General features: G+C 52.4%; 1 long non-coding RNA gene and 2 other non-coding genes across 3 annotated transcripts; 1 reads left to right on the top strand and 2 right to left on the bottom strand.

Moving 5' to 3' along the window:
* Positions 1-373: 373 nt before the first annotated feature.
* LOC137213679 (U2 spliceosomal RNA) lies at positions 374-564 on the bottom strand. Its single transcript, XR_010938307.1, has one exon. It is a non-coding gene; the product is annotated as a U2 spliceosomal RNA (small nuclear RNA).
* Positions 565-4,404: 3,840 nt separating this feature from the next.
* Positions 4,405-4,595, bottom strand: LOC137213681 (U2 spliceosomal RNA). The gene has a single exon (XR_010938309.1). It is a non-coding gene; the product is annotated as a U2 spliceosomal RNA (small nuclear RNA).
* Positions 4,596-4,898: 303 nt separating this feature from the next.
* On the top strand, positions 4,899-8,394 carry LOC137212653 (uncharacterized). Its single transcript, XR_010937567.1, has 3 exons — positions 4,899-5,167; positions 5,552-5,706; positions 7,201-8,394. It is a non-coding gene; the product is annotated as an uncharacterized lncRNA (long non-coding RNA).
* Positions 8,395-11,012: the final 2,618 nt, after the last annotated feature.

Below are 11,012 nucleotides of genomic sequence, written 5' to 3'. Positions count from 1 at the left end.
ACAGAAAGAGAGAGACGGCAAGGTGAATGCGAAAACAGCCAAAGCACACAGGGCAGTCACCTTGTGGTCGTGGGTCTTTCCGCCAACCAGTACGAAGGCCCTCCCAACGCTGAAGAATGGGAAACTGTGAGAGAGCTCTCTCAGTCACAGCGGTTCTTTCCTCTACCCAACTGAACTTGCTCCTTTTTCTGCACATACAACCTATCCATACAAACAAATGTACAAGAAAAACAGACGCAAAAGATTTTAAAAACACTATCGAGAGGAGAAAAAAAAGCTCTGGTCCAGTCCAACACAAAAAGCTTCGCTAAAGGAGCGCACAGCGACACACGACACACGGCTCTTACTTTTTAAACCTCAATTATCTCCCCGGGAGGAGTGCACCAGTCCTGGAAATACTGCAATACCAGGTCGATGCGTGGAGCGGGCGGAGCAAGCTCCCACCCCGACTCCGGGATCCAAAAATCCGTTTAATATGATGTTCTCGGGTAGAGAACGTATCAGATATTAAACTGATAAGAACAGATACTACACTTGATCTTAGCCAAAAGGCCGAGAAGCGATACCCAACAGCCTGCCATCCCTGTCAGCGTCCTCCTCGCATCCATATTGGACTCAGTGTGACCCCTGTCACTGCTCACTCGAGGTCTCACTTCCTTTGCTTCGGTGACAGTACTGTGGGTGGCACCACACCACACTCTCGTGCAGAGTTTTTATTCTCTACATTGTAGAAGAGGAATTCTGGATCTGTTGTAGCTTCGCCGTTCTCGGGCTGGAGCGCCATTTTACATTTGCATGCCCCGCCCCCGCCCGCCCAAGGGGGCGTGGCTCCGGCGGGCTGACCTTATCCTCTGGGCTGCTGCGGGGGAGCTCCTCTTTGGCATCAATGCGAGCGGAGACAAAAGACCGAACCGTAGGGGATTCGGGGTGGGCGGCTAGAGGGGCCTGTGGGAGGAGCCGTTGGCTGAGAGTTTTCCTGAAGACGAGGTCGCAAGACACTTTCGCTGGAAACGTCCAGACTGCAATGTGTTAAATAGGCCTCCGCTTCGTAGGGTCGGATGGGGCGCTCATTCTGAGTCCGGGGAGCGGAAGGTCTAGAGTGGGGGCTTCCCAGGGCCGGTGGGGTAATCTCCCTGCCAGGCGGAAGGCGGATGGCCCACAGTGGGGAAGGGAGGAGGTGTGTGGACGCAGAGGGCCGGGCTGAGCAGCTGGAGGGATTCTCTCCAACTCAAGCGCCTGCGTCGGTCGGTGCTTCTACGAATGAACCCAGATCCCGGGCTTCCTACAGAAAGCTTCCTCTGCCTGAGACCTCCTTTCCCTCCACCTCCTCCTCACCTGTCTAATTCTTACGCAGAGCCTCTGGGCTCCGCTTCGGCTTCAGCTGCCCCAGCAAGCCTTCCTCATGGGCTCTTCCGCACCGCACCGCACCGCACCCCACCCCACCCCACCCCAGGATGATTGCGGCCCTCCTTTGTGTTTCATCCCACCCCAGACTTCGAGTCCACCATTCACCACTCGTTGGGGGCGGTCCTGTATCTCCGCCACTGAAATCTGAGATCCTTGAGGGCGGCGACCCTCATCAGCAAGCCCTTAACCTCTGTGTCCCAGCACTAGGCCAGGGCCCGGCCTGTAGGAGGTGCACAGTAAACGTTTGCTGAGTGAACAGAAGGTGTGCAAAACAGACTGAATCGGAGAAGCGCTTAGGAGGGTCCTGGCCCGATCCAGGGGTGAAGAGGGGAAGATCTGGCCTGGGGTGGCAGGACACCAGAGAGGAGAGTGACTGCCAGGGGCGCTCTGGGCATCAAGGCCCGTAAATAAATTAAGGCCTCTGGCAAAGTGGGGATGAAGTTTCGCAGCGGCAACGCTTCTCTGTGGCAAAGGCCGCAGGCTGCCCAGGCAGCGTAAACCTTTTCCATCCCCCTTCCTAACAGAGCTTCACTTTAGTTGGGGAGTTTCTATTTCTTTCACTGGATCTCAGAAGAGCTCTTAGAAGGTATCACTGATGCAGGACTGAAACCCAATGGGGCCGTTTCACCCTGCCGCAGGGAAAACCTGATGGCGGGTGCTGCCTGAGCCCTTCCCAGTGCCCGCCCCTCTGCCGAGCGCTCCGTGTGTATTAACTCATTTGATTCTCCCCGTAACTCCGCGGGGTGGGTATCAGTATTATTATCCGGGGCCAGGACTAGGTGAGGCCAGTGAGAAACTAGTCTTCGGGGCGGGCGGGCGAAACATTTAAGGGAGTGCCGCCCCGAAACGCTCTTCAGCAATCAAGATAAGGAATATTTTGATACAGTGCATCTTACCTGGATCCTAAGATAATCGAGAGATTTATTTTGATTACTGGGTTTTTGGTGCTCCCTGAAATTTTTTGGCCAAGGCAAGCGCCTCACTCGTTTCCCTCCACTCTCATCCCCATTCTGTTGACCTGCGCTGTCACAGCCACTAGCCACTCGCAGCTAGGGAGCGCTAGGAAGGTGGTTCCTCCTAATACATATGTGCTGTTAAGTGTGAAATACACACGGGATCGCAAAGGCTTGGTATTAAAAACTGTCAAATAGCTCCGCATTAATTACGTGTTGAAGTGGTGTTTCAGATATCTGTTTTTGTTTTTTGTTCTATTTTTGTGGCCGCGCCGCAGCTCCCCGTAACCCCGACCAGGAATCAAACCCGGTCCCGCCACCCCCACCCCCATTCTTATCCTCCCGCCCGGGCCCGCTGGCTGCCCTGACCGGGACAGTCTGGTCAGCTTCCAGGTCAGGAGGCCAACATGAGCGTTGCATCAAGGAGTTCCAGTCCAGAGGCCGAGAAACCTTTCGTGGGGCTCAGATCTACTCACCGACGGTTTGTTAGTGCCTCCGTGTGTGAGCCAGGCACTGCTTACGGCACGTTCCTGGTCACCATCTCATTTTACCTTTACAGGACCCTGAGGAAGTGTCATCACCCCCAAACCTCAGAGGGGAGAGAGGCAGCCTGACTCACCCCCGGGGCTTCCAAAGGTCTTCCAAGGGCAGAGGTCTTCCCCCGAGGCCCGGCAGCCAACTGTCAGGCACAGCCCTTCGCTCACCCATTCTTCTCTCTGGCAATGACTTGCTGAGTGCCTCTGACAGGCCAGAGCTGTTAGGGGTTCGGAGTTACCATAACAGATCGCTGTTGTAGATGTACAGGAGAACATTGAAAGTACTCATCGTCAGGGAAAACATACAGCGTTTAGGGTCACTTCCTAGTAATCTGTTCTAGGCCCTTGCTGCTCAAAGCGCGAGTCTGTGAACAGCAACATCCGCATCGCCCTGGAGCCGGTGAGAAATGCAGGACGCAGGCACCAAGTCACACCTCCGGTCTTAGTTTGAGACGGCTGCCAGGGCTGCCAAAATACAACGCCACAGGCCGGTGGCTTCAAGAACGTAAATGGATTTTGTCACAGTTCCGGAGACTGGAAGTCCCCGATCGGGGCGCCAGCGTGGCAGGGTTCTGGGGATAGTCTTGGCTTGGCTTGCACGTGGTGGACTCCCCTCCCTCTCCTCACGTGTTAGAGAGAGGGAAAGGATAAGCTCTCCCGTGCCTCCTCTCATTGGGGAGCTAATCCCAACAAGAGGACCCCATCCCCCATCACCTCTTCCAAACCTCACCGGCCCCAGAGGCCTCCCCTCCGGATAGAGCTTACAGATACGAACTTCGGGGGCACAACTCAGGCCGTGACCCCTACTGAACCAGAACCTGCATTCCTGTAAGGTCCACAGGCGACCCCCGTGCACCTTAGATTGAGAAGATTGACAAGCACTGATTTCTTAAGTCACACACACTGGAAAACAATGTGAGTTTTGGTGGTCAAAGTTGATGTGTTACTTTGTACGTTTCCCGAGGAAGATTAAACTAGCTTCCCGGGCCAAACTAACCGCTACGAGCCACAGAGGACTCACTGTATGCCAGTCCCTTGGCTGAGTACTTCACACACTCCATCTTACTTAATTCTCCTGGTAACACTATGAGGTAGGTATTTAAACCCGGACGGAGACCACTCTTTATTCTTCCTCGCGCATGGTGAACTTTCGTTCAAACCGCACAAGACTCACACCAGAAGTAGGTCCCGCAACTTCCGCGCGGTGGGCTCTTTTTTCAAACCCGAACACGAACTCTCATCTCCTCACGCTGCCCCGTAGAAAGTTGGGGACAAGGTTCCGCAAAAAGTACCCTTCTCTTCCCTCCCACTAGTCACGCTTCGCAAACACCCATAACCTAACCACTTAGGTCCGCAAGATGAATAGCAGACACAAAAAGAACTTCCACAGAAGAGCAGTGTTACCCCTTGCAAACGTAAAAAAAAAAAAAAAAAACACCCTGTAACTGGGCGATAAAAAAAAACATAAACCACAGCTCCTACTTTTTAAACCTCAATTATTTCCCCGGGAAGGGTGCACCAGTCCTGGAAATACTGCAATACCAGGTCGATGCGTGGAGCGGGCGGAGCAAGCTCCCACCCCGACTCCGGAGTCCAAAAATCCGTTTAATATGGTGTTCTCGGGTAGAGAACGTATCAGATATTAAACTGATAAGAACAGATACTACACTTGATCTTAGCCAAAAGGCCGAGAAGCGATACCCAGCGACCTGCCATCGCTGTCTCCGTCCTCCTCGCATCCATATATGACTCAGTGTGACCCCTGTCACTGCTCACTCGAGGTCTCACTTTCTTTGCTTCGGTGACAGTACTGTGGGTGGCACCACACCACACCCTCGGGAAGATTTTTTATTCTCTACACCGTAGAAGAGGAATTCGGTACCTGCGGTAGCTTCGCCGTCCTCGGGCTGGAGCGCCATTTTAAATTTGCATGCCCCGCCCTCTCCGCGCGGGTAGGTGTAGCCGCGCGGGTTGATCCGCCCAGTCCTCGGCACCGCCTCTGCGCGCATGAGCGGAGGCTGGGCCGGGGCGGACCTCTTCGTTGGCACCAGCTCTCGCGTAGACAGAATTCGGGGGAATTGGGGGTGGGAGAATAGAGGAGGGCGTCTGCGCAATTGATTCGCAGCAGACTGGTCCGAGTACGAAAAACGTCATCTGGTCTTCACTGTGAAGACGACAGGGTCCCACGGGCTGGCTCTGTCCAGGCCGAAGACCCAGTCGAAGGCTGGGAGTCCAGGAGTGCCTGTCCGGTGTCGCCTGGCAGGGGCTGCGGTGAGAACTGGGGACCCGAGATCGCTCCCTGCGAGCACTGCTGCCCTGGTTGTCAGGACCCCCGCCCTGCCGCGGCTGCAGGCCACTAGGGCAAACTCCTTCACCTCCAGAGCCTTAACTCCCCAGCTGAGAAGTGGAAACCTTAGTGCCTACCGTGTGGGGTTGAGGGGGTATAAAGGGAGCTAGTGAGGCGACCTTGGTTTGGTAGTCTAGAATGTGGGCCCTAGTGTCCAACGAGGTTCCAGTGAAGGCGTCATGGCTGTGACACTGAAACAACTGAGCAGCTGTGTTGCCTGTAACAACACAAGAGGAAACATTTATTGCTTGGGCCGGGCTTTGCGCTAAGTGCTTTCCTTATATCAGACTTTCAAAGTTTACCTACAGACGGAGCGGTTGACACAGAGAGGGTGAGCAACTTTGCCCAAGACTACACAGCTACTTAGCGGAAGAGGTCGGATCCATCTATGAAGAGCACGGGACCTAGAAAAGGGCACGAAAAGAAAGAGAAGTGGTTCTTGTGTGTCCCGCCCACTATGAGAGTAAGTGTTGCTGAGCCTGACACACAGGTCTGTCTGAAGAGAGACAGGAACAAGCTGTCTGGTGCAGCGGTTAAGAGCAGAGACTCGGAACACCTAGTCTCTAATCCCGCTCCACCTGTTAATAATCACGTGACCTGGTGCGTGACTTGGCCTCCCCGCTTAACCGTCTGTCTTCGATGTAGCCCCGTTATCTGTAAATTGGAGATAAGGAAATGAGAAATTATTAGACACGATCTTAAGAATTACGAGACACGCCTGGAATATGGTATTCCTGTAAGTACCAAATGTAAGGGAAAATATCGCAACTCACTTCTCTGTAGCTTACCCTCTTCATCTAGAAAAATGAGAATATTAACATATAGTCCTGTGCTTAATCTTCCCTCATTCTCCTGGTTTTATTTTACTCCATAGCACATGTCACCTGACATCTTACACATTTATTTGTTTATTGCCTTCTAGCCTAATAGCATGTAAGTAAGCTCCAGAGCAGGGAACTTTATCTCCTCAGTGTTTAGAATACGGCCTGACACATACTAGACACGTGAACACATGAATCTGGTTGAACACATGAATGTGTAAATATTAAATAATGCGATTTGTCCGTACAGAAAGAGATTAGCAGGCCTCCTGGCTCGCGGTAATTATTACGACCCTCACTGTGTTCCACTACATTTCTGCTTGCTTCCATGTTTATCAGGTCATCTTGTGCTCACCAGTTTAGCTTCCTAGGTATTTTGATCTTTAGAATGAGGTACCTTGGATTGCAGACATGCATGTTCTGTCATTGCAAAGCCGTATCTCCCTTTGTCAATTAACGACTTAGCATTCTAATTCACGCACCAGCTTCTTGTGAGTTCGGTTAACGTGAGTCAGTGCCCCTCAGCCAGCTCACGTCCATGTGTACAGACGAAAGTGCCTATAAAAGTTCAGGCAACACCAGGACGTGGCTGGCTGGTGAGCCTTCCTTTGTCCAAGCGTCCTACAATCTCACTATGGACCCAGTTATCATTGCTGCCAGGGAGTTGGAAATGATAAGCCAGAGACAGAGACTGGAAGAGCACAGATAGCCTTCTCAACCAGTGCGTTTCCCACAGCCTTGCCCAACCACCATGTTATCAAACTTTTGCATACTATCCAATGTTATCTCTTACTATGAGCAAGGTTGCACAGCTTTTCATGCGCTTGAGATCCATTATTATTTTCTGTGAACTGCGCGTTCCTATCCCCTGCCCACCGTCTTTTGAACTGTTGATCTTTTTGCGTTTCCATCTCTGACCTACTTCACATTTGTCCTAGTATTTGAGTTCAGGTATAGATCTGATTTTATTTTGTCTGGATGGCTACCCAGTTGTCCCAATATCATATATGAAATAGTCCATCTTCTCATCAGTTTCAGATGCCAACTTTATCATATTAAAAAGTGAGTGTATACACACACACACACACACACACACACACACACACATATATGACTTCTCTTTTTTTTTTTTTTAGAAAATCTTCTGATATCCTGTTTTTAAGAGTCTTGATTCAACTGATTCTCTGGTATCACACCTAACTCTGTGCCTGTCACCGTGTGGGTCCTGGGATCACACAGGTGAACGTGACCTCGTCCCTGTGGTCAGCAAGGGGCATCTGCCGTGTTCTTCCATTCCTCTCCTCTGGCTGCCACTCAACCACATCCACTGCTCTTTGCTGCCGAGGAAGCCTTGCACGCTCAGATAAGGTCTGCCCGTGCCGAGGCTGCCAACTCCAAGCGCTTCTAAGTGTTCCATCCCTGGGCATCAGAAGCCTGCTGGGTGCCCTGCCAGCTGGGGAGGACAGCCTCTCCAAGTCCAGGCCTCACTGTATCTGTTTTTCCTGGCCCTGCAGCAGCGCTGCCTTCCCCTCAAGTTTTACCCTGACCCCTTGGACAGCTCCCTCAGGTTTCTTTTCATCACTTGTCAGCTTGCCCTAGTTGAAGAGACAGGGAGGGAGGTACCATTTTGTTTTCTCTGACCTCCTCTCCCTTCTCTCTGACCCCGCCCTCTCGCCCTCAATTCTCCTTTCTCCCGCCTTCTCCCTTTTCCCAGTCACAGAACAAAAGCTTTCACTTTTATGACTAGCAACAGAACTGGATCGGTCTGTCTGACTTCACAGTCGGAAAGGGAGATGGTTTTTCCCAGCCACGTGATCAGGGGGTGCGCGTGGACCAGCAGACCTTCTGCTCCTCACCCCCCTGCCCCCGCCCCGAATGTGCTCGGGGTCCTGGCGCTACAACGTAAGAGTCTGTGTGCTGGAGAGCAAGTTTCCTGCCCGGCTAGACTGGATCCATCAAACTAGTTAGACTCAACCAAGAACTGGGCTTTTCGCAACTTGGCTGCCATCACGGAGGCCAGCAAATCTCCACATTTTCTTTTTGGCCTTTCAACAGCCCCCAACAGAAGGCGTCACACTCCACAGTGATGCCTGATTTTGTCCATTCCAAGATGCCCATCGTTTTCACAGCTTTACGTCTCAGGAGCCAGCATGCGTCTTACATTCGACGCCAGGAGAAAGCACTCTCGCCGTTTAACATCGCAGCACGTCTTTCTTTGTTTCTTTCGTCCTGTCTTTCTTCAGGGCTAGGTAAAAGAACGGTACCTCTCACAAAAGATGGCATCTTAAATTCGTGAACTACTATAACAATAAAAGCCTCTGTTTCTTGAACCCGATGTGTGACGTGGATTATTTCCTCCCAGCATCACAACACCTCCAGGATGGAGGTATCATGAGGAGGAGGATACCTCCTCATGGAGGAGGCTGATCAGAGCTGGGGGAGCCGCTAGATCGCATTCGCACGCCTGTTAAATAACGCAGCCGGTATTTCATAAGATTTACCTGGCCCACGCTTCTAACTGTACCCTGTTCTCTCCACAGCAAAGGATTCTGGGTCTCTATAATAACCAGCTCTATTAAAAATGCAATGTGCGAGTGGCTACAATCAGTTAACAGCACGGGAAGTTCCCCGAGGGCTGATATGAGTTAAAATCCAAATCGACAGGGGGCGGAGTGGGCTACGGAGTAGAATCGAGAGCTGGAAGGAGTTCTGAGGTCAGAGGTGGGGTTGGGAGAGGCAGCTTGCACAGGGGGAAGGCACGAGAGGGGCTCGGAAAGGGAGATGAGAATCGGGAGGGCGCAGCCTTGGCAGATTTGCCCTGAAAATCCCTCCTCTCGCGGGAGGACTGGCTCAGAGGGTTGGAAACAGTTCCCCAGATTCAGCCCAGCCCACCTCCCCTACCCTGAGCGTCTCCACATCTGAGCCCTGGTCCTCCTAAGGTAGGAGGACAGGAAGAGGGAAATCGAGGGAGGAAGAGATACCAACAGGAACCCGCTTCCTCTTTTGCCCATTTAATGACGGAGACAGTCAAGTGCCTTTCTCTTTCTCTTTCTCTTAAAATAGGTACTTTCCACCTAAATATTCGCAGAATTCGTTTATAGGAAGATAAATGTGCTGTGAAAATAAATGTCCAGTGACAAGCCTCCATTTCATTTTTTGTATCTGGAAACCCTTGTGTATCTGTCGTTGCAAATGACATCCCTGGGTGCTAGGACGAGGAGAAGGGAGTATAGCACCTCTTTGAAAAAGGGAGAAAGTTTTCCGGCAAGGCTCAGGTCCCACTGGCCCCTCAGCAGAGCTGGGGCGCCCCCAGCAGCTGGCCATAGCCAGATGCCCACTGTGACGGCGGGCACTTCCCAAGCATCCTATAGTGTCTTCCAACAACCTTCAGAGGAAAGGCTCAGAGACGCTGAGTGACCTGCCCAAGTTCCCCCAGGTAGTCGGTGACACAGGCGGGATTGAACCCGAGTCTGTTTGACTCCAGAGCGCTAGATGACTCCACTAGACTGGCCGCCTGAACTGACAGACAGACTCTCTGTTTGAGGTTCAAACTCTCTGTTTGAACCCGTTTTCAGGTTCAAGGGCTGCACCCTGCACCCTCCCTCCACCATCAACAGTGCTTGAGGCTGAGGCCGGGTCGAAGCCCCTTCTTCACCTATACCCTCCTCTTGCTTCCAGTTGGACTCAGCCTCTGCCGTTTCTAGAAAAATTTATATCTTTGGGGAAAGACCAACAGTCCACCCAGTCCCTGCCCCCAGAAGCCTTCCCCCGGGCTTCACGAAATGACACCCTCCCCTGGCCACTCCGCCTCCTGAAGACCCAAGGAGTTCAAAATGACTCTCCCCAGAATGTGCCACTTCGGCCTGGGGCTATTTGCGTTGAAGGCCGTGGAGGCCCCAAGGACACAGGAAGAGCTTTCTACCTCCCCCTCAACTGCCTAAAGAATTTAGATAGGGGGCCTGGCTCAGAGAGAGTTATTATCAGAGACAACTTTTATCTGAGAGACCCACCTGCACAGCAGGGCAAACATCCCATTACAAGAAGGGCAAACGTCTGGTCTGCCCTTCTTTTTGTCCCGGTGACTCACCCTTCTCTGCTTTGAAGCCCAGGCCCTTATCGCATTCCTTAGCTCAGGAGGGCATATAAGCCTCAGCTGCCCTTGGGTCTCGTATCCTTATGGGATCCCTGAACATACGTAATTATACCTGTTTTTCTCCTATGAGTCTGTCCGATGTCAATCTGGTCATTAGACCAGCCCACAGAACCTAGAAGGCTAGAGGACGAATTTTTCCTCCCCAACGGGACGCAAATCGGGTAGGATAATAAATAATACCAACCTGTAGCTGAGCGATTTTATATTTCATTTCACATACCTCTCATCCATTGACCCACGTGGTCCTGTGTGAACTTCGTGAGGAAGGTAACAAGTGCTACCCTTCTGGTTTTCCGGGCAAGGAAACTGAGGCCCAGAGAGGTGAGCTGAGGCCCGGGTCAGAGGAAGAGAGGGAGGGTAGGCTTGAGCCCGGGCGCATCCAATCCCCGGAACCAGGGTACTTTCTAATAAGCCGCTTTGCCTTCACAGAGCTCAGACCTCAGTGAGAGCTGGCCGGGTCTCGTATCTTCTTTTCCTTTTTTTGGTCTTCTGTGGCCGCTCCACGCGGCATGCGGGCTCTTAGTTCCCCAACCAGGGATGGAACCTGTGCCCCCTGCAGTGGAAGCGTGGAGTCCTAACCACTGGACCACCGGGGAAGTCCCTGTTTGTTCTTGGGTCAGCACAGCGGGGGAGACGGAGGACTGAGGGAGGAGGGAAGGGAGGGGTCAGCAGAGGGCCAGATGAGGAGGCTGGAATCCTGGGAAGGGTGGGAGAAAGAAACCGGAGAGGAAAGCCAGACCACTCGGGGGATCGTCCCCCGGGGCCCACTGAAACTCAAGGCTTAGGTGGAAAGGT

The sequence above is a fragment of the Pseudorca crassidens genome, chromosome 19 (assembly GCF_039906515.1).
Source record: "Pseudorca crassidens isolate mPseCra1 chromosome 19, mPseCra1.hap1, whole genome shotgun sequence".
In the NCBI taxonomy this organism is placed as follows: domain Eukaryota; kingdom Metazoa; phylum Chordata; class Mammalia; order Artiodactyla; family Delphinidae; genus Pseudorca; species Pseudorca crassidens.
Note: the sequence above shows the minus strand (reverse complement) of the source record. Positions and strands in the feature narration are given on the sequence as shown.